Source organism: Oncorhynchus tshawytscha, linkage group LG06, assembly GCF_018296145.1.
Source record: "Oncorhynchus tshawytscha isolate Ot180627B linkage group LG06, Otsh_v2.0, whole genome shotgun sequence".
In the NCBI taxonomy this organism is placed as follows: domain Eukaryota; kingdom Metazoa; phylum Chordata; class Actinopteri; order Salmoniformes; family Salmonidae; genus Oncorhynchus; species Oncorhynchus tshawytscha.
This window is the reverse complement of record NC_056434.1, coordinates 17763838-17788582: the sequence shown is the minus strand read 5'-3', so window position 1 is coordinate 17788582 and position 24745 is coordinate 17763838. Positions and strand designations below refer to the sequence as shown.

The following is a 24745-nucleotide window of genomic DNA, read 5'->3' as shown; positions in this document are numbered from 1 at the left end:
AAAGTTTTCGAATCATTGCTTTATGTCAGTAACTTAGTCCACAAATTCTGTGTACAGATGTAAGATCATAATTTGAACAAGTTTGCTACAGCAGAAATTTTTTCCTGAAGCAACAGGAAATTTGAATTATGTGGATTATAATTAATGGACATTTTGTGGGGGTTGATACATTTTTGTAAGGAAAATTAAACCTAAAATACACTACCATTTTTACATTTCCTGCAGGAAAGTGCTGCAACAGAGTGTTCAAATTACAATCCAACATCTGTAGTCCAACCAATTCCTCTTTGCACAGTTCCTTCTATGCTCTCAGAAAAATGATGGATGTTAGTTACAGTAATACGCTTAAAGGTTATCGCTATATGGAATGTCAATGGCATGAACTACAATACGAATCGCATTATATGGGGTAGCAACATAGAAACCATGTTTAAACCATGTTACACCTCTTTTGGTGTATTTGCACACTGCTTACTTGACTCAGGTCTTTCCCATCATGCTTTTGGTAGTGCTCCATTTGCTATCCTTTATTGCGGCCGATAGCATCAGTGTTAATTCAAGAGGCATTAGTCTAAAACCCTGCATCAATAAGCAGACAGAGAGAGCCTGATTGAAGCGGAGCCGGGCCAATCCATAGTCCCTGGAATACTCAGAAAACCCCAGTGGAGATCTGTCCTCTCACTGTGAATAATGAGAAAGACTTATGATTGGTTTTGTGATTTCAGAACACGTACAGTATAGACCAGGGCTCTCCAATCCTATTCCCGGAGAGCTACCTCCCTGTAGGTTTTTGCTCCAAACCCAGTTGTAACTAACCTGATTCAGCTTATAAACCAGCTAATTATTGCAATCAAGTGAGCAAGATTAGGGTTGGAGTGAAAACTTACAGGACGGTAGCTCTCCAGTAGCAGGGCTGAAGAGCCCTGATATAGATCTATCTCTGTGGTTTAGAATGCTTTGGTTCTGTGAGTGTGGAGCTGCACTTCCCTACTCAACCCCCCCACTCAGTACTTTGCCATGGTTATGAGTACGACAAAGGAGTGCACATTTTTTTTTCTTCAAATTAACCATGCAGTTCTATACAGTACATTATGTAGCCCACAGTATCAAACTGTTTGTTTTCTATCAGGTCACCACTGTGTAACGGGTGTCGTCGGAAGGATGAGACCAAGGCGCAGCGTTCTTTGAGTTCCACATAATTTAATAATGAAGTTAAACTTTTAGAAGAAAAAAAACAATAAACAATACAACGACCGACCAGCTTCTTTGTGCCACCTACCTGCACACAACCGAAAGAACAAGATCCCACACTGAAGTAGTGGGGGGGGGGAGCTGTCCCTGATTGAGAACCATACCTGGCCAAACACAAAGAAATAGAAAACATAGAAACATGAACATAGAATGCCCACCCTAGTCACACTGATGTTAGTGCTGTGACTGTAGAAAATGCTAACAAGATTATTATATATATATATTTTTAAACAAAGAACAGTACAGTTCTGAATAACAGACCCTGTCCTAAGTACTGTTGCTACAGTATATATGTGTTACATCAGAACAGTGTTGGACATTATGTAATTTAACATAGTAAGTTGGATATGTGCGTGTTAACATATTATCCATGCTCCAGATAATTCATGAAAGTAATGCTCTCTAATTGGGTGATTAATTTGAGTGAAAACACATTGTTTTCTTCCTTGAGTCACTTCCTCTCAAATATTGATCAATCAATTAGCAATGTCCTTGCAGCGTTGGAATATGTTACATCTGTGTCATGTGTTTATGACAGTGCCTGGGGGGTCATGGTTCATGTGGGGCAAATTACATTATGAAAGGCAGCTCAGAACAGCTGAAGATGGATTTTAAAGAACTGATTGGGTCTCTACTTGACACCAACAAATGCCCCATAATATCGGGCCCTGTTTTGAGATAATGACTTATCAATGACCCAAGTCTAGCTCATCTAATCCCTACCATTGTGTTGCTGAGTTGTCATAATGCTTCAGCAAATGTACATTATCCTAGGGGTGTTGGGAGACACAATGTAAATAACCTAATTACTCTTACTGCCTGGAATGCCTCTGCGGATCCTACAGCTATTACATGCAATAATCATATGCATATGAACCAGAGTAATACTTTTAGCACTAAGGTGGCGTGCCCTTGTAGGAAGTCCACTGTGTGCAGCTCACCCTGCACTAATAAAATTAACCCGAGTATGTCTTCCCCTGCTAAGCTTCCCAATTAAGCAAGAAGAAATATCAAGCAACACAGAAAAGTGTTAGAAATAGCCACATTGACATATGTAGCTTAAGAAACAAGTTTCATGAAATCCATAATTTGCTAGTAACAGATGACATTCATATTCTGACAATCTCTGAAACTCACTTAGATAATACATTTGATGATACAGTGGTAGCAATACAAGGTTCTAACATTTACAGAAAAGACAGAAATACCAAGGGGGATGGTGTTGCAGTCTATATTCAGAACTACATTCCTGTAAAGCTTATACTGTTGAAGTAATATGGCTACAGGTTCACCTGCCTCACCTAAAGCCCATTCTGGTGGGAAGCTGCTACAGACCACCAAGTGCTAAAAGTCTCTGGATAACCTGTGTGAAGTGCTTGATAATGTATGTGATATCAATAGAGAGGTATAGTTTCTGGGTGATTTAAATATTGACTGGCTTTCATCAGGCTGCCCACAAAAGAGAAAGCTTCAAACAGTAACCAGTGCCTGCATCCTGGTTCAGGTTATCAATCAACCTACCAGGGTAGTTACAAACAGCACAGGAATTAAATCATAAACATGTATTGATCATATCTTTACTAATGCTGCAGAAATTTGTTTGAAAGCAGTATCCTAATCCATCGGATGTAGTGACGACAATATAGTAGCTATATCTAGGAAAACCAAAGTTCCAAAGGCTAGACCTAATATTGTGTATAAGTGGTCATACAATACGTTTTGTAGTGATTCCTATGTTGTTGATGTGAAAAATATTTGTTGGTCCGTGGTGTGTAATGATGAGCAACCAGACGCGGCAATTGACACATTTATGAAATTGCTTATCCCAGTTACTAATAAGCATGCCCATTAAGAAAATTATTGTAAAAACAGTTAAATTCCTGTGAATTGATGAGGAATTGAAAAATTGTTTGGTTGAGAGGCATGAGGCAAAAAAGATGGCAAATAGGTGATTGGCTGAGAGAAATTGATGTTAAAAGGATTGTGGGGCTTTTGACATTATCGATCATAGTCTGTTGCTGGAAAAACATATGTGTTATGGCTTTACCCCTCATGCTATATTGTGGATAAAGAGTTACCTGTCTAATAGAACACAGAGGGTGTTCTTTAACTTCTTTGGGACTGTGGGGCAGTATTGAGTAGCTTGGATGAATAAGGTGCCCATAGTAAACTGCCTGCTACTCAGACCCAGTTGCTAATATATGCCTATCATTAGTAGATGTGGATAGAAAACACTCTGAAGTTTCTAAAACTGTTTGAATGATGTCTGTGAGTATAACAGAACGCATATGGCAGGAAAAAACCTGAGAAAAAAATCCAACCAGGAAGTGGGAAATCTGAGGTTTGTAGTTTTTCTAATCCTTGCCTATCGAATATACAGTGTCTTTGGGGTCATATTGACTTCCCAAGGTTTCCACTAAATGTCAACAGTCTTTAGAACCTTGTTTGATGCTTCTACTGTGAAGGAGGGGTGAATGGTAGCTGAATGAGTCAGAGGTCTGCCAGAGTGGCATGAGCTGATCACACGCACTACAGTGAGAGTTAGCTTGCGTTCCATTGCATTTCTACAGACAAAGGAATTCTCCAGGTGGAACATTATTGAAGATTTATGATAAAAACATATTTTTCATTATTTTAACATCCTAAAGAATGATTCTATACTTCGTTTGACATGTTTCTACGAACTGTAATATGACTTTTCGTCTGAACTTTCACCTCGACTTGCCCGCGCGTCGTGAGTTTGGATTGTGTACTAAACACGCGAACAAAAGGAGGTATTTGGACATAAAGGATGGACTTTATTGAACAAATCAAACATTTATTGTATAACTGGGATTCCTGGGAGTGCATTCTGATGAAGATCATCAAAGGTAAGTGTATATTTATAATGCTATTTCTGACTTCTGTTGACTCCACAACATGGTGGATATCTGTATGGCTTGTTTTGTTGTCTGAGCGCTGTACTCAGATTATTGCATGGTGTGTGATTTTTCCGTAAAGGTTTTTTGAAATCTGACACAGCGGTTGCTTTAAGGAGAAGTGGATCTAAAATTCCATGCATAATAATCGTTTATCAATGTTTATTATGAGTATTTCTGTAAATGGATGTGGCTCTCTGCAAAATCACCGGATGTTCTGGAACTACTGAACATAACGCGCCAAAGTAAACTCAGATTTTTGGATATAAATATGAACTTTATTGAACAGAACATACATGTATTGTGTGACATGAAGTCCTATTAGTGTCATCTGATGATGATCATCAAATGTTATTGATTAATTTTATCTCTATTTCTGCTTTTTGTGACTGCTCTCTTTGGCTGGAAAAATGGCTGTGTTTTTCTGTGACTAGGTGATGACTTAACATAATCATTTGATGTGCTTTCGTCATTAAGCCTTTTTGAAATCGGACACTGTGGCCTGATTTACAACAAGTTTATCTTTAAAATGGTGTAAAATACTTGTATGTTTGAGGAATGTTAATTATGGGATTATCTGTTGTTTTGAATTTGGCGCACTGCAATTTCACTGGCTGTTGGCGAGGTGGGACGCTACCGTCCCACATATTCCAGAGAGGTTAATGGAAGCCTCTCCAGCATAATGCAGGTAGAATCAGGAATTCCCCAGGGCAGCTGTCTAGGCCCCTTGCTTTTTTCTATATTTACTAACGACATGACACTGGCTTTCAGAAAAGCCAGTATGTCTATGTGTAACGGTTTTCTTCTGGGGAAAGAGAGGCGGACCAAAACGCAGCGTGGTTACTTGTAAACATCGTTAATAAAGATGAACAATGAACAATCTACAAAACAAGAAATGTGAAAAAAAACGAAACAGCCCTATCTGGTGCAACAAACACAGAGACAGGAACAATCACCCACAAGAGACCTAAAGAATATGGCTGCCTAAATATGGTTCCCATCAGAGACAACGATAAACACCTGCCTCTGATTGAGAACCACTCTAGGCAACCATAGACTTACCTAGAGTACTACTCTAACCACAATCCCATAACTACAAACAACCCCAGACAAAACAAACCACATAAATCCCCATGTCACACCCTGGCCTCACCAAAATACTAACGAAAACACAGAATACTAAGGCCAGGGCGTGACACTATACGGATGACTCAACACTATACATGTCAGATACCGCAGCAACTGAAATAACAGCAACACTTAATAAAGAGCTGCAGTTAGTTTCAGAACCGTTGGCAAGGAATAAGTTCATCCTAAATATTTCAAAAACTTAAAGCATTGTATTTGGGACAAATCATTCACTGAACCCTAAACCTCAACTAGATTTTGAAATGAATAATGTGGAAATTGAGCAAGTTCAGGAGACTAAACTGCTTGGAGTACCCTGGATTGTAAACTGTTATGGTCAAAACATATTGATACAACAGTAGCTTGGTTGGGGAGAAGTCTGTCTATAATTAAATGCTGCTCTTCATTCTTAACAGCACTATCAACAACGCAGGTCCTACAGGCCCTCGTTTGGTCACACCTGGACTACTGTTCAGTCGTGTGGTCAGGTGCCACAAAGAGGGACTTAGGAAAATTGCAATTGGTTCAGAACAGGGCAGCACGGCTAGCCCTTGAATTTACACAGAGAGCTAACATTAATAACATGCATGTCAATCTCTCCTCGCTGAAAGTGGAGGAGAGATTGACTTCATCACTACTTGTATTTGTGAGAGGTTTTGACATGTTGAATGCACCGAGCTGTCTGTTTGAACTACTGGCACACAGCTTGGACACCCATGCATACCCCACAAGACATGCCACCAGAGGTCTCTTCACAGTCCCCAAGTGCAGAACAAACTATGGGAGGAGCATCGTACTACATAGAGCCATGAATACATGGAACTCTATTCCACATCAAGTAACTCATACCAGCAGTAAATTAGATTTAAAAAACAGATAAAAATACATCTTATGAAACAGCGGGGACTGTGAAGCAACACAAACATAGACACATGCATACAAACTCACAACAACATATGCACTATACACACATGTACACATGGATTCTGTGTTGTAGATGTGTATGTGGAAGTAGAGTAGAGGCCTGAGGGCACACACTTAATATGTTGTGAAATCTGTATTGTAATGTATTGTAATGTTTTTTTTAAATGTATGACTGCCTTAATTTAGCTGGACCCTAGGATCCATAATAAATACAAATACAAAATGTTGAATAACAGGTGGATATTAATGTGTTCCAGGACAGCATGGATTTGTGAAAGGGCATACAGGGCCCAAGTGGTGTACTCAGCACACCAGGATTTTGTTTCCAAAAATCAATCTCCATTTGTAGTGGTCTGAGGTCTGACAAGGTAATGTTGAAAACATGGGCATAGAGAGTGCTTCTAGTTCTTTTTAGGTGCTGTTTGGTAGCTGACAACTCTCTGTGGATTGTCTCTGTGGGGCTCGTCGATGGGTTAGAGAATTGGTGCAGTGTGAGCGTGTTCTGAGTGCAGTAGCCTAGTTTGGTGGTGAACTGCTACAGACCTATATCTATCCTACCCTGCCTTTCTAAGGTATTTGAAAGCCAAGTTAACAAACAGATCACCGATCATTTAGAATCCCACCGTACCTTCTCCGCTATGCAATCTGGCTTCCGATCTGGTCATGGGTGCACCTCAGCCACGCTCAAGGTCCTAAACGATATCATAACTGCCATCGATAAGAGACAATACTGTGCAGCCGTATTCATCAACCTGGCCAAGGCTTTCGACTCTGTCAACCACCACATTCTTATTGGCAGACTCAACAGCCTTGGTTTCTCAAATGACTGCCTCGCCTGGTTTACCAACTACTTCTCTGATAGAGTTTAGTGTGTCAAATTGGAGGGCCTGTTGTCTGGACCTCTGGCAGTCTCTATGGGGGTGCCACAGGGTTCAATTCTCGGGCCGACTCTCTTCTTTGTATACATCAATGATGTCGACGACATCATTCTGTACACTTCTGGCCCTTCTTTGGACACTATGCTAACTAACCTTCAGACGAGCTTCAATGCCATACAAATCTCCTTCCATGGCCTCCAACTGCTCTTAAATGCAAGTAAAACTAAATGCATGCTCTTCAACCGATCGCTGCCCGCACCTGCCCGCCTGTCCAGCATCACTACTCTGGACGCTTCTGACCTAGAATATGTGGACAACTACAAATACCTAGGTGTCTGGTTAGACTGTAAACTCTCCTTCCAGACTCACATTAAGCATCTCCAATCCAAAATTAAATCTAGAATCGGCTTCCTATTTCGCAACAAAGCATCCTTCACTCATGCTGCCAAACATACCCTCGTAAAACTGACCATCCTACTGATCCTCGACTTTGGCGATGTCATTTACAAAATAGCCCCCAACACTCCACTCAACAAATTGGATGCAGTCTATCACAGTGCCATCCGTTTTGTCACCAAAGCCCTATATACTGCCCACCACTGCGACCTGTACGCTCTCGTTGGCTGGCCCTCGCTTCATACTCATCGCCAAACCCACTGGCTCCAGATCATCTACAAGTCTTTGCTAGGTAAAGCCCCGCCTTATCTCAGTTCACTGGTCACCATAGCAGCACCCACCCGCATAATGCGCTCCAGCAGGTATATTTCACTGGTCACCCCAAAGCCAATTCCTCCTTTGGCCGCCTCTCCTTCCAGTTCTCTGCTGCCGATGACTGAAACGAACTGCAAAAATTGCTGAAGCTGGAGCCTCTTATCTCCCTCACTAACTTCAAGCACCAGCTGTCAGAGCAGCTCACAGATCATTGCACATGTACATAGCCCATCTGTAAATTGCCCATCGAACATCCAATCCCCATACTGTATTTATTCATTTATTTTGCTCCTTTGCACCCCAGTATCTCTACTTGCACATTCATTTTCTGCGCATCTATCACTCCCGTGTTTAATTGCTATATCGTAATTACCTCGCCACTATGGCCTATTTATTGCCTTACCTCATTTGCACACACTGTATATATACTTTTTTCCCCTACGTATGTTTGTTTATTCCATGTGTAACTCTGTGTTGTTGCATGTGTCAATCTGCTTTGCTTTATCTTGGCCATGTCGCAGTTGTAAATGAGAACTTGTTCTCAACTAGCCTACCTGGTTAAATAAAGGTGAAAAATAAATAAATATAAATAAACTGTGCTTTGTGCAGTGGAGCTGTGTGAGCTTGTGACGGAGACACTGAGTGAGTGAGGGCTGAAGGACCCACTGGCCTAGTCTTTGTGGAGACGGTTTTTCCTGAGTTCATCCGGTCTTTTGCTCCAGCCTCTAACACTCATTTTTTAAAGGTGTGTATGTGTGCACACGTGTGATTGTGCACGTGTATGAATGAATCTTGTTTGATTAATAGTGAGTTGTCTCCCTCGTTGCTGTTATGAGAGACCTGTCATGTCTTCTACAGTCTCCAAGTGGCTTCAATAGAACAGTGTAATCTGGTTACGAACAACAAAGGATTTGTGAGATTTTGTGATGATGTTAGCGCTAATACCAGCCTAATACCATCCATGTATAATATCACCATCAATGTAGTATGACTCAGACCCAGTGGTACTGTCAATCAGCCTCACACAACCAGAGGATGGCCCATAGAGCCTCAGGAGGACCTAGCTTCTAAAGGACCCCATTGTATTCAGGTCAATAGTACCTCTCAACATCATCACGTTACAGGGGCATATCATGAACTTTGATCTGGGAAATTACATTTACAACCCTGTAAGGACTTTAGTAAGCCTCACACACAGCATGGCATTGTGTGTGTTATCCGAGCCCTTCGTTTGGCTGAGACATGGTGCGTTAGGATTACAGTGAGCCATGCTGGAGCTGCACTGTGCTGTGTGCGTGTGTTTCTCTCAGTATGACTTGGTTTTCTTTGTCAGCTGTCTCTCTGCAGCCTCTCATTGCTAGAGTTCATAACCAGGACCAAGCACATACCAGACTGTACAGCATCTGCTTACGACAGCCTTTTTGTCTGCTGTACCTCATATCCATCCCAGCTTGTGGGCTTGTGTTGGTTTTTGGACTGTACAAAACGTTTTGTAACATTTCATGTAGTACAATAATACTAGGTGAATGTATTTCAATTTTATTCATGCAATTATTCTGGCACATGCTCACTCTAATATATACAGTATATCACAAAAGTGAGTACACCCCTCACATTTTTGTAAATATTTGAGTATACCTTTTCATGTGACAACACTGAAGAAATGACACTTAGTGACAGTAGTGAGTGCACAGCTTGTATAACAGTGTAAATTTGCTGTCCCCTCAAAATAACTCAATACAGAGCCATTAATGTCTAAACAGCTGGCAACAAAAGTGAGTACACCCCTAAGTGAAAATGTTCAAATTGGGCCCAATTAGCCATTTTCCCTCCCCGGTGTCATGTGACTCGTTAGTGTTACAAGGTCTCAGGTGTGAATGGGGAGCAGGTGTGTTAAATTTGGTGTCTTCACTCTCACACTCCCTCATACTGACTGGTCACTGGAAGTTCAACATGGCACCTCATGGCAAAGAACTCCCTGAGGATCTGAAAAATGAATTGTAGCCTAGTGGTTAGAGCGTTGGACTAGTAACCGAAAGGTTGCAAGTTCGAATCCCTGACAAGGTACAAATCTGTCATTCTGCCCCTGAACAGGCAGTTAACCCACTGTTCCTAGGCCGTCATTGAAAATAAGAATTTGTTCTTAACTGACTTGCCTAGTAAAATAAAGGTAAAAAAATACAAATTAAAGATAGCCTGGGCTATAAGAAGATTGCCAAGACCCTGAAACTGAGCTGCAGCACTTTGGCCAAGACCATACAGTGGTTTAACTGGACAGGTTCCACTCAGAATAGGCCTCGCCATGGTCGACCAAAGAAGTTGAGTGCACGTGCTCAGTGTCATATCCAGAGGTTGTCTTTGGGAAATAGACTTATGAGTGCTGCCAGCATTGTTGAAGGGGTGGGGGGTCAGCCTGTCAGTGCTCAGACCATACGCCGTACACTGCATCAAATTGGTCTGCATGGCTGTCTTCCCAGAAGGAAGCCTCTTCTAAAAATGATGCACAAGAAAGCCCACAAACAGTTTGCTGCAGACCAAGGACATGGATTACTGGAACCATGTCCTGTGGTCTGATGAGACCAAGAAAAACTTATTTGGTTCAGATGGTGTCAAGCGTGTGTGGCGGAAACCAGGTGAGGAGTACAAAGACAAGTGTGTCTTGCCTACAGTCAACCATGGTGGTGGGAGTGTCATGGTCTGGGGCTGCATGAGTGCTGCCAGCACTGGGGAGCTACAGTTCATTGAGGAAACCATGAATGCCAACATGTACTGTGACATACTGAAGCAGAGCATGATCCCCTCCCTTCAGAGACTGGGCCTCAGGGCAGTATTCCAACATGATAACGACCCCAAACACACCTCCAAGACGACCACTGCCTTGCTAAAGAAGCTGAGGGTAAAGGTGATGGACTGGCCAAGCATGTCTCCAGACCTAAACCCTATTGAGCATCTGTGGGGCATCCTCAAACGGAAGGTGGAGGAGTGCAAGGTCTCTAACATCCACCAGCTCTGTGATGTCGTCATGGAGGAGGACTCCAGTGGCAACCTGTGAAGCTCTGGTGAACTCCATGCCCAAGAGGGTTAAGGCAGTGCTGGAAAAGGATGGTGGCCACACAAAATATTAACACTTTGGGCCCAATTTGGACATTTTCACTTAGGGGTGTACTCACTTTTGTTGCCAGCGGTTTAGACATTAATGGCTGTGTGTAGAGTCATTTTGAGGGGACAGCAAATTTACACTGTTATACAAGCTGTACACTCACTAATTTACATTGTAGCAAAGTGTCATTTCTTCAGTGTTGTCACATGAAAAGATATACTCAAATATTTACAAAAATGTGAGGGGTGTTGTCACGTCTAATCAAGGTGGGTGGAATCAGGCGCAGAGAGCAGATAGCGATATAAAGTTTATTCTCCGGTGAACAAAACAAACACGGTCAACCCAAACACACACAGGGTGAAATTATCCAAAACAGGATAACAGACTAACCGGAGAATAAGAAACACAATAACACCGACAGACGAAAATGAATGACAAAATAAACAATCCCGCACAAAACAAGGGTGGGACAACCTACATTATATACAGACACTAATTAACTAAACAACACACAGGTGAAACCAATCAGACAAAACCAACAGATACACGAAAAGAGATCGGTAGTGGCTAGTAGGACGGTGACGACGACCGCCGAGCACCGCCCGTACGGGCAGGAGAGCCAACCTCGGCGGAGGTCGTGACAGGTGTACTCACTTTTATGATATACTGTATACTCTGGGTTGTTCATTAGACCTGTTCTGTCATTTTTCTTTTCTTGTTTAGATTTTTAAAATTATTTTTGTATTTGTATTGTATTTGCGATACATTCTACTGCCCTTTTGGTGCTAGTAACATAAGTATTTCACTTCACCTGCTATAACACCTGCAAAGATGTGTAAGCGACCCAAACACTTTTGATTTGATTTGATTAGATTAACACTATGCATGTTCCGTCCAAGCTTATAAGAGCAGCTTGACATATTACAGCATGTCACATTTGTGAGTGACTAATGGGAGGCTATGTAATTAAGATAATATTACATCACATCAAGTGTCTATTCCCTTGAATTCTATTTCATACGAGATTACTCTGACAGCCAAAATTATTTTGAACCAGTGAATAACCTTGAAACGGTCATAATAATTCATAATGTTTCAGTTTAAAGTGTGTAAGTAAGACTGATTGCCACAGGATGGATGGCAAATTTGACCAGTTAATAGGGGAACTGTAAAACACAAACAACAAAAAGAAAGCAGGAAATGGCTCTTCACAGTGTCATGTCTGCTTCTGCGTTTCTGCCCGCATCCGGTGTCCTGCTGGTCTGTGATATGTGCCAACTGAGGAAGTAAAAAGTTAACAAAAAACTGTGAACTTCCTTCTGACTAACAAACATTGAGGCTGACAGATGCAGTACCGTACAATGCATCATGGTACAATACATCATGGCACTGTGCCTCATTAGAATCAGCTGATATTCTGAGGAACTGGGCCTCTTTTGACACCCAATGGCTATCTAGTTTCAGTTGACAGGTACAGGCTAACATTTTCAGTATTCATAATCAAAAATCTAACATTTATTTTGCTTCCATTTTTGACTATGATAAGATGATAAGAAGATGTGTAGTTTTAATAGAGAAAGCAAAGCTATATGTAAGGTGTGAAACGAGGAGACATCAGACAACTGACCAAGTTTTCTGTGTCATCTTAGCATCCTCGCTGGCCAAGGAGAGATCAGGGACTTCATCCAGACCAAACGTCTCTTTATAAAGTCTCTCTGTGGAGGTGAGAAAATTCTTTGGCTTTCTTTAGGCATGCACATATCTCCCGTTCTTACATCCACTCAGAGGTTGCAAGCAACTGAGGGAGAGCTTAAATCACTACGTGTGGAAAATATGAATCCATCAGAACTCAGAGAAGTTAGCTTGCTGACCCAGTGCCCATCATAATACTTTTATGACCGCCCTACAGCTACCCCAGCTTGCCCATACAGTACATTGTAGGTCTTAAATGTACAGTTCCTGTAAATCCTTTAAACTGGGTCAAGGAAAAACTTTTCAAGTAGTATAGGTAGTACTTATTGGGATCCCCAATTATTCTTCGTGGGGTCCAAAAAGTAAACTAAACACACTAAATAGAAGACATAAAATATATAATATAATAATATACATAACACTACATAATATCCTGCCTCTGCCTCACGCTTCAGAAACAGGAGATAGCTCCTGCCAATTCCACTCGCACAAGTCAAGTCAAGGCTCGTGCAAGGCCACCCACCTAGATGATACAATACATAACACAGTGTAAATTACGATAGAGAATATATCAAAATAGCTGTGTCTTTTCACAGTCCCCGGTGTGCCGTAAGGTGTTCTTTATCAGTTGTAGTGTTGACCCATTCAATACAATTTGCTTTGACATTACTATGGCTTCCTGAATGGGAAGACTGAGGCATTGCATACAGATCCATTTTATTATCAATTATCCTTCTTTCCATTCCAAGCCCATTCAAGATATGCAGGGCTCTGAAAAGCATGTGAACGTATGTGTGCTTTGTCATAACGGTTTAAGATACACAGCATAGGCTATTGAGGAAGTTGATATTGTTATTGATAGAATTTTCGGGGATGTTGATTCAAGGTACAATTGTTGAGCAAACTCACAACAAAAAGTTTTTGTGTGAACATTTTGTTGAACAAACTCACAATCCTATTGCAGCTGGTTGCCTTACAATTGTACGTTGAATCAACATCCTTTATTTTTTTTGCAATGACAGCTGCCATCCCTCAGGAGTGCTTCCTGTAACAAAATCTTCTCAATGAACACCAGACATTTAAATAGTGTCATAAAATGGCTTGCGTGTATGTAGTTCATGATCTTTGTGGTGTAATTATGCATGAAAAGCACTATATACAAATAAAGCCTATCAGTATTGTCAAAATGTAAAATATACTACAGTAGCTAACTGAGATTGAATATGATTTCTCTTGTTCCCAGTCCTCATCTCCAGTCCTCCTATCATTGGTATTCTGTGGGAGAGCTGCTCGACCGCTGGGAGGATATGGTGGGCTGTGTACGATACGCTGTGCGTTCACTGCTGATGAGTTGATGATGGTCACAGAGTTAAACAGAGTATGAAAACACCATCTCCCCTGGACGGACGTGACGGCCATCTTAACTTGTCCAGCACAGCACAGGTAGTAGAGTCAATGGGGAAATTGCTGGAGACCTACTGTCGCCCTTCTCTCAGTCCCACACTGACAGTATGATCCCATGTTTCCTAGTAGTCTTTAGTTGTAGGGCCAGAGGCGTAAACCGACATAGTACATAAAGTATTAACCAAACAGCATTTGTCATTATAACTTGTTGTTTTATGCCTATGAAGTCTCTGTGTGTGAGTGAGGAAAGAATACTAACAGGATAAGGTTGATTTATAAGAGACATGGTTGTGTTCCCTAAAAGCATCATTTCCATCATCATCACTCCTCATCTTCACTGGGGCTCTGAATAGACCAGCCACAGATGTGTTGAGCTTGTGATTAACGATACAATGGGCTGTTTGTTGCTGCCTCTCTCTCTCCACCTGGGCCTCTGTAGATGGAATCATCCCTGGCAGCACTCATGACCAGCTTGAATCAGCCCTTCTGTTTGGGTCTGTTAATGATGTTGTCATTTCTATAGTACCTTCTGTCTTTATCCACTCTGATCTACCTGGCTTGGCTTGGCTTTAGCTAATGATCCATTTGAACAGCTGGACGTGTTAGTAAGGATGTTAGTGCCTTGCCTTGCTTAAGGGTACGCAGAGCAACGAGCCAATGTGGCCCCTCATGATCAAATCAAATCAAATTATTTATCACATGCGCCGAATACAACAGGTGTAGACCTTACAGTGAAATGCTTACTTACAAGCCCTTAACCAACAATGCAGTTTAAAGAAAATAACTTTAAAAAAGTAGGAGATAACAATTAATTAAAGAGCAGCAGTAAATAACAATAGCGGGGCTATATATGAGTTCTGTTTTTTGGGGGCCCTCACCACCATCAAAGTTGCCCATCCTTGCACTACACTAAAGATTAGTCCCTACTGAGCTCTCTGTGTGTGTATACAGTTGAAGTCGGAAGTTTACATACACTTAGGTTGTAGTCATTAAGAAGCAGCGCCTCTTCAACCTCAGGAGGCTGAAGAAATTCGGCTTGTCACCAAAAGCACTCACAAACTTCTACAGATGCACAATCGAGAGCATCCTAATCGGGCTGTATCACCGCCTGGTACGGCAACTGCTCTGCCCACAACCGTAAGGCTCTCCAGAGGGTAGTGAGGTCTGCACAACGCATCACCGGGGGCAAACTACCTGCCCTCCAGGACACCTACACCACCCGATGTCACAGGAAGGCCATAAAGATCATCAAGGACAACAACCACCCGAGCCACTGCCTGTTCACCCCGCTATCATCCAGAAGGCGAGGTCAGTACAGGTGCATCAAAGCTGGGACCGAGAGACTGAAAAACAGCTTCTATCTCAAGGCCATCAGACTGTTAAACAGCCACCACTAACATTGAGTGGCTGCTGCCAACACACTGACTCAACTCCAGCCACTTTAATAATGGGAATTGATGGGAAATGATGTAAAATATATCACTAGCCACTTCAAACAATGCTACCTAATATAATGTTTACATACCCTACATTATTCATCTCATATGTATACGTATATACTGTACTCTATATCATCTACTGCATCCTTATGTAATACATGTATCACTAGCCACTTTAACTATGCCACTTTGTTTACATACTCATCTCATATGTATATACTGCCTCCATACCATCTACTGTATCTTGCCTATGCCGCTCTGTACCATCACTCATTCATATATCTTATGTACATATTCTTTATCCCCTTACACGTGTGTCTATAAGGTAGTAGTTTTGGAATTGTTAGCTAGATTACTTGTTGGTTATTACTGCATTGTCGGAACTAGAAGCACAAGCATTTCGCTACACTCGCACTAACATCTGCTAACCATGTGTATGTGACAAATAAAATTTGATTTTGATTTGATTTGATTTAAAACTGATTTTTCAACCACTCCACAAATTTCTTGTTAAAACCTCTCTGGGATATGTGGGACGCTAGTGTCCCAATTGGACAAAAGCCAGAGAAAATGCAAATACATTCCTATAAAAATCAAACTTTCATGAAATCACACATGTAAGATAACAAATTAAAGCTACACGTGTTGTGAATCCAGCCAACATGTCAGATTTCAAAAAAAATTTTTCGGCGAAAGCAAACGTTGCTATTATCTGAGCATAGCACCATAGTAAACAAAAGAGAGAACATTTCAACCCTGCAGGCGCGACACAAAACGCAGAAATAAAAATAGAAATCATGCCTTTGATGAGCTTCTTCTGTTGGCAATCCAATATGTCCCATAAACATGACAAATGGTCCTTTTGTTTATTAATTCCGTCCATATATATCCAAAATGTCAATTTATTTGAAAAAAATACAAATAAAAACACCGGTTCCAACTTGCGCAACGTGACGACAAAATATCTCAAAACTTACCTGTAAACTTTGCCAAAACATTTCAAACTACTTTTGTAATACAAATTTAGGATTTTTTAAAAGTAAATAATCGATCAAATTGAAGACGGGATGATCTGTGTTCAATACAGGAAGAAAACAAACTCAAGCATGCTTTCAGGTCTTGCGCCTCTATCAAACAGTACACATGAAGTGACAATTGTTCAAGATGGCCGTACTTCTTCGTTACACAAAGGAATAACCTCAACCAATTTCTAAAGACTGGTGACATCCAGTGGAAGCGGGAGGAACTGCAAGAAAGTCCCTGAGAAATTTGGATTCCCAATGAAAACCCATTGAAAACAGGGTGACCTCCCCCCAAAAAATCAGAATGTTTGTCCTCTGGGTTTCGCATGATACATAAGTTCTGTTATACTCACAGTCAGGATTCAAAAAGTTTTAGAAACTTCAGAGTGTTTCCTATCCAAATATACTAATAATATGCATATCTTATCTTCTGGGGATGAGTAGCAGGCAGTTGAAATTGGGCATGCTTTTCATCCAAAATTCCAAATACTTCCCCATATCCTAGAGAAGTTGTTTAACAAACTATAGTTTTGGCAAGTCGGTTAGGATGTCTACTGTGTGCATGTGTGCAAAAAATTGTAGACCTCCACAAGTCTGATTCATCTTCGGGAGCAATTTCCAAATGCCTGAAGGTACCACGTTCATCTGTACAAACAATAATATGCAAGTATTAACACCATGGGACCACGCAGTCGTCATACCGCTCAGGAAGGAGACGCGTTTTGTCTCCTAGAGATTAACGTGCTTGATGCGAAAAGTGCAAATCAATTCCAGAACAACAGCAAAGGACCTTGTGAAGATGCTGGAGGAAACAGGTTCAAAAACATCTATATCCACAGTAAAACTAATCCTATATCGACATAACCTGAAAGGCTGCTCAGCAAGGAAGGAGCCACTGCTCCAAACCGCCATAAAAAAAGCCAGACTATGGTTTGCAACTGCACATGGGGACAAAGATCGTACTTTTTGGAGAAATGTCCTCTGGTCTGATGAAACAAAAATGGGACTGTTTGGCCGTAATGACCATCGTTATGTTTGGAGGAAAAAGGGGGATGCATGCAAGCTGAAGAACACCATCCCAACCATGAAGCACGGGGGTGACAGCATCATGTTGTGGATGTGCTTTGCTGCAGGAGGGACTGGTGCACTTCACAAAATAGACGGCATCATGAGGCAGGAAAATTATGTGCCAATATTGAAGCAACATCTCAAGACATCAGTCAGGAAGTTAAAGCTTTGGGTCTTCCAAATGGACAATAACCCCAAGCATACTTCCAAAGTTGTGGCAAAATGATTTAAGGACAACAAAGTCAAGGTATTGGAGTGGCCATCACAAAGCCCTGACCTCAACCCTATAGAAAATTTGTGGGCAGAACTGAAAAAGTGCATGCGAGCAAGGAAGCCTACAAACCTGACTCAGTTACACCAGCTCTGTCAGGAGGAATGGGCCAAAATTCACCCAACTTATTGTGGGAAGCTTGTGGAAGGCTACCTGAAACGTTTGACCCAAGTTAAACAATTTAAAGGCAATGCTACCAAATACTAATTGAGTCTATGTAACTTCTGACCCACTGGGAATGTCATGAAAGAAATAAAATCGGAAATAAATCATGCTCTTTACTATTATTCTGACATTTCACATTCTTAAAATTAATGTAAAATAAATGTGAAAGACTGAGTTTACATGTACTTGGCTAAGGTGTATGTAAACTTATGACTTCAACTGTATGCATGTATGCATGTATATGTGTGTCTAATGGGGATAAGGTAGTAATGCAGAGGGGGATAGCACTCAGATAGACAGACAGACAGTCCCTAATGAGCTTTAGCACAATCTGCTCCCTGACGCATTATCACTGCACCAAGAACACAGGATGTGTACAAATGCCGCCGTAATCCTCACTTCACTGAGTCCTCACGAACACTCCGTATGTGGAGAAGCCTGGGAGATGACTTCATTAATTCTTCTTTATTAATGTTCTTCTTCACTCACAACTTCTGCTGTGGCCGCCTGTGCTGGGAGTACATGGGGACAACCTGGGACACATTCCCTTTATCGCCACTTCCTAGAATGCAGGAGGATTAGATCCTAGGGGGGTTCCTTAAAGGACCCCATGTGAGTGGTGGTCGCATTACCCACCCAGCAGGCTTAGAGCAATGAGATTAGAGCAGGGCCTGTCTAAATTTAGCCTGTTCAAAAAAGAACAGACAAACACAAATAAAAATTTTAAAAACTAAATGGTGGCGAGAGGAAGGGCACACACTGACACATCACATGGGGTTCCTGGCATATACCGAGAAAGAGAGAGAACATGTTCGTGTCCTGAAGTATTAGATCATGCTCTAACTCCACCATCTCTGAAGCAAATTGCATATGGCAATTTAGGGGTGGTCTTACTCTTAAGATCATATGAGGATGATACTGTATTCAGGTGAGATATTTCACATAGTACCTTTCATGTACTTATTAACTGGATTACCCATTGAAGTATGCATATTCTGACCATAGAGACACACATTTTCACATTTCAACTTCAGCATTTCAACGTCAACTTCCCTCCTCTGTTCTTCTTTGTTCTCCTCACCTCCACCTTCTCCTCTTCCTCCTGCCCCGTTCCTCCTCCTCTTTAGTCCAGGCCTCCTAAATCGTGTTAGCTCATCTAAGGAGCTCAGTGGCTATGTTGTATACACTGTATCTCCTGCCATGAACAAAACAGCTGCTCGTGTTTTAATTACAGTTCTAACCAGGTTTTAAAGCTCTACTGTGTTTGTTTACCATTACATAAAAGTAAAACAAGATTTAAAAAAGCTTATATTTTGGGTTTTGATGGGGTAAGACTAAAGCACATGAGGCATTTATAAGTTATATGCTTCAATAATCGATGGCTATCATTGAATTAGAAGTACAAAAATGGATGTAACAATCCTGGATTTCCCTTTTCATTTTTGTCCCCCATTCACATCAATGCATGACGAAGTGAAAGTTTGTCTTGTGGAAGTGTGTCCCTATTTGAACTCTGACATACCCTATACACATAAATGACATACATCATGCACGTATATCACCCATCTATTGATTACAGGATGTGCTAACAGAAAGTGAATTACTGACAGCAGTTTCACCTTCAGCTAGCATGTTAACCCTTGCAAGGCGACCGGCCCAGACGGCATCACTAGCCACGTCCTCAAAGCATGCCCAGACCAGCTGGCTGGTGTGTTTACGGACATATTTAATCAATCCTTATCCCAGTCTGCTGTTCCCATATGTTTCAAGAGGGCCACCGTTGTTCCTGTTCCAAAGAAAGCTAAGGTAACTGAGCTAAATGACTATCACCCCGTAGCGCTCACTTCTGTCATCATGAAGTGCTTTGAGAGACTAGTCAAGGACCATATCACCTCCAGCCTACCTGACACCCTAGACCCACTCCAACTTGCTTACCGCCCCAATAGGTCCACAGACGACGCAATCACACTGCACACTGCCCTAACCCATCTGGACAAGAGGAATACCTATGTAAGAATGCTGTTCATCGATTACAGCACAGCATTTAACACCATAGTACCCTCCAAACTCATCATTAAGCTCGAAACACTGGGTCTCGACCCCACCCTGTGCAACTGGGTGCTGGATATCCTGACGTGCTGCCCCCAGGTGGTGAGTGTAGGAAACAACATCTCTATCCCGCTGATCCTCAACATTGGGGCCCCACAAGGGTGCGTTCTCAGCCCTCCCCTATACTCCCTGTTCACCCATGACTGTGTGGGCATGCACGCCTCCAATTCAATCATCAAGTTTGCAGACGACACTACAGTGGTAGGCTTGATTACCAACAACATCGAGACGGCCTACAGGAAGGAGGTGAGGGCCCTCGGAGTGTGGTGTCAGGAAAATAACCTCACACTCAATGTCAACAAAACAAAGGAGATGATCATGGACTTCAGGAAACAGCATAGGGAGCAGCCCCCTATCCACATTGATGGGACAGTAGTGGAGAAGGTGGAAAGTTAAGTTCCTCAGCGTACACATCACGGACAAACTGAAATGGTCCACCCACACAGACAGCGTGGTGAAGAAGGCGCAGCAGGGCCTCTTCAACTTCAGGAGGCTGAAGAAATCCAGCTTGTCACCAAAAACATTCACAAACATTTACAGATGCACAATCGAGAGCATCCTGTCAGGCTGTATCACCGCCTGGTACGGCAACTGCCCCGCCCACAACCGCAAGGCTCTCCAGAGGGTAGTGAGGTCTGCACAACGCATCACCGGGGGCAAACTACCTGCCCTCCAGGACACCTACACCACCCGATGTCACAGGAATGCCAAAAATATCATGAAATACAACAACCACCCGAGCCACTGCCTGTTCACCCCGTTATCATCCAGAGGGCGAGGTCAGTACAGGTGCATCAAAGCTGGGACCGAGAGACTGAAAAATAGCTTCTATCTCAAGGCCATCAGACTGTTAAACAGCCATCACTAACATTGAGTGGCTGCTGCCAACATACTGACTCGAATCTCTAGCCACTTTAATAATTAAAAATTGGATGTAATAAATGTATCACTAGCCACTTTAAACAATGCCATTTTATATAATGTTTACATATCCTACATTACTCATCTCATATGTATATACTGTACTCTATACCATCTACTGCATCTTGCCTATGCCATTCGGCCATCACTCATGCATATATTTTTATGTACATATTCTTATTCATTCCTTTACACTTGTGTGTATAAGGTAGTTGTTGTGAAATTGTTAGATTACTTGTTAAATATTACTGCATGGTCGGAACTAGAAGCACAAGCATTTCGCTTCCCTCACATTAGCATCTACTAACCATGTGTATGTGACAAATACAATTTTATTTTATTTATCCTGGTAGTAAACACACCTGACAGTTACTTCTCTCTGTTTTCCCTCAAAACCACTCTACCGTTATGTACAATATTTACTGTCATTGATTAATAGCTTCTCCTTTTCTTTGAATACAGTAAGTTTGGAATGTAAATGTCCTCTTTCGACTTCCTGTATCCACTTATTGCAGTCAGGGTAACTTATTATCCAGAATTGCATACTCCGGGGAGGGGTCAAAGGGGACTTTGACAGTAGGTCTAGGTCTGAACTCTAATCAATGTTAATGCTTTCTAGTCAACTAGTGATGACTACGTTGTTGTAGCTTTAACTCCTCACTGTGTCCATTCCAGTTGGTTTGTGTTTTGACCACTGGGAGGTAGTAGTGGGGTTTTCTCCACACTCCCTGCAGCACTCACTCACCAGCATACACTTGTCTGGGTGATACACTGCTTCACTGACAGTCAAATAGTGGGAAACATCCTGAGAATCAAGGCAACGTACACATCTGATACACTGGCTGTGTGTGTGTGTGTGTGTGTGTGTGTGTGTGTGTGTGTGTGTGTGTGTGTGTGTGTGTGTGTGTGTGTGTGTGTGTGTGTGTGTGTGTGTGTGTGTGTGTTTGCGTGTGTGTGTTCGTTCTCAGAATGTTTGTGGAAAAACATTCACTTTCTCTGGTGAGTGTCTTTGTGAAGGTAAAGGGAAATGTATTGTGACAGAGATCTGATACTTCCCCTACAGTTATGTTGTATTGTGAGAGAGATCTGATACTTCCCCCACAGTCCTGTTGTATTTCCCTCTTTCATTCCTTTCTGTAGTTCCTCTCTCCTCTGTGCTCTCTTTATCTTTCTCTTGGACTGGAAACACACTCATGTGCATGCAAACACACTCACACTCACACTCTCATCTGTACTCAAACACACGCACACATGAACACACACGCACGCATGAACACACAGTTTTCCTACACACACACACACACACACACACACACACACACACACACACACACACACACACACACACACACACACACACACACACACACACACACACACACACACACACATCATAACCTGAAGTGAAACCAGCCCCACAGAGGTTAGATACATTTTGGGTAACACCAATGCTAATGGAGGCAAAGGGCCTGCGTGCCTGGTTCTCACTCTCCAGATAAGGTGAGTATTATTGACAACCACTGCTGGGTGAATTTGATCCCGGCTTATGTAACTTTAAGTTCAGCAGGGTATCAGCCCAAAAATGTTTGGAGACTTTATGATGTAACAGATTTTTCTGCCTTAATGGATTGTGGGAATTGCAAGGCTGGCTAGATTTCGTCTGGGTTCAAGGGCAACGTGACTGGGGGCACCACTCAGTGCTCAACCTCAGGCCTCAACTCCTCAAAGTGCCCATATCACACCAGGCCAGTCACCTCCAATCCAGGGTCACCCCAACAACCTCTTCAACCCGCTCTACCCCCCCTCTCTCTCTCTCTCTCTCTCTCTCTCTCTCTCTCTCTCTCTCTCTCTCCCTCTCCCTCTGTCTCCCTCTGTCTCTCTCCCTCCCTTTCTCCCCTTCTCTCTCTCACCCCATCTCTCTCTCTCTCTCTCTCTCCCACTCTCCCCCTCCTCTCCCTCTTCACTCACCTCTTATAGATCCCAGAGTCAATGTTCTTTTCATCTTTGGAGTGCAATATGCTTTTTCTCTGATAAAAGCTTAATTGAGAAAAGCCTAAATGATTATTTTTGAAGTGGTGAGAAAAAGGCCATCGCCACAGTCCAGAGGAGAACAAGTGGGAGGGGTTAGACACAAGATGAAGGAGCTCTTCTTCTGTGTCTGCATCGGACGTCCTCTGACGTAGCCAGCCTCTGAGTCATCTCATGAAAAGTCTTCTATCGTTTCTATTTCATAAGTGTTTTGACTGTGTCTCTCGCTAGACTGAATAATAAATGCATTGGTGCATCAGATGGTACTTGGGTTTTATTGCCCATGCAGGTAATGGAGGGGTGGCGCATTGTTGGCAGGCTGGCATACCACCTCTCCTTACAGTTTTTTACAATCACTTTGGCACTAATTTCAGAACCTTGTGGTCATTTTTTCAAAACTCTAGACACAAAACTCAAAACGGTCATCACTTGTAACACAGGCTGTCCACTGTTCAAAACATTGCATTGTGCATTCATATCTTTAAAGACACCTTGCACTTGCAGAATCATTGGTTCAAATAACTAATTTATCATGAAATACCATAGGAACATTCATTTAGATCACCCACACACAAGATACCGATAGTTTCACAGTGTAGTTGTTCGTACAATCATTAAATATTGTAGTACAAAATATGTGATACATGTTTCGTTATGCTTCTACACGTAAATACATCACTGTAAAAGGACTAGTAGAGAGAATACTACACCCACAGTGGAATCATTGAACAAAATATGAAATTTATTGATGAAATACAATGTCACGACTTCGCCGAAGTCGGCCCTTCTCCTTGTTCGGGTGGTGTTCGGTGGTCGACGTCACCGGCTTTCTAGTCACCACCGATCCATGTTTCAGTTTTGTTTTGTCTGTATTACACACACACCTGGTTTCTATTACATATTGCGTTCCTTATTTAACCCTCTGGCATACATTCCTGTTCTGTCCGTGATTGTTTATGTCGTTAGTGGTTGTGTTTTGTGCTAGTGTTTTTTGTATGTTCCTATTTAGAATTTTGCTTGATATTTTGAGTAAACTCAGTTATGTTACTCAATACCTGTGTCCTGCGCCTGACTCCGCTATAACTCTGCACCCAATCACTGACATGCAATGAAATCACAACATCGGTTTCTTTGAATCAAAGCAAAAATAATTAGCTCCAAAAAAAAGAAAAAAACTACAGTAAAACCTCAAATGCAGTGTTCCTCACCTGGCTTACTGTAAAAAGCTAAACAACGGATTGATTACTGTACTTCTATATTTCCCTCTACCCTGTCTTGTGGATTTGGCCATAGGTTCTCATCCACATCACAATGGATGTTTTCATTAGCCAAACATCTTGGGAAGAATCTTCGGGCAGGGCGAATCCAGGCCTGACACTGGTCTGCCGTGATGTCATTGCATGCGTCATCCATGGCCTGGAGAGGGCGGCTTGTTCGTGAGGGCGCCTATCATATACCTTGCACCTCCATGTGGAGAAAAATTCCTCAATCGGGTTAAGGAAAGGAGAGTATGGGGGTAAGTACAGGGTGGTAAATTGTGGATGGGCCTGAAACCATACTTGCACCATTTGAGCATGGTGGAACCTGACATTATCCCACACAATGACATAGGTCATGCCATCAGCTCTACAGACCTGATTTAGCTCATCAAGGAAGGTTACATTCGAACAGTGAATCATGTGGCTGCCTGCAACTCAATATATAGAGTATATAGAG

General features: G+C 42.0%; 1 long non-coding RNA gene across 1 annotated transcript; it reads left to right on the top strand.

The window, feature by feature from the left end:
* Positions 1-12291: 12291 nt before the first annotated feature.
* LOC112253322 lies at positions 12292-15002 on the top strand. The gene is made up of 3 exons (XR_002953976.2): positions 12292-12381; positions 12560-12633; positions 13846-15002. It is a non-coding gene; the product is annotated as an uncharacterized LOC112253322 (long non-coding RNA).
* Positions 15003-24745: the final 9743 nt, after the last annotated feature.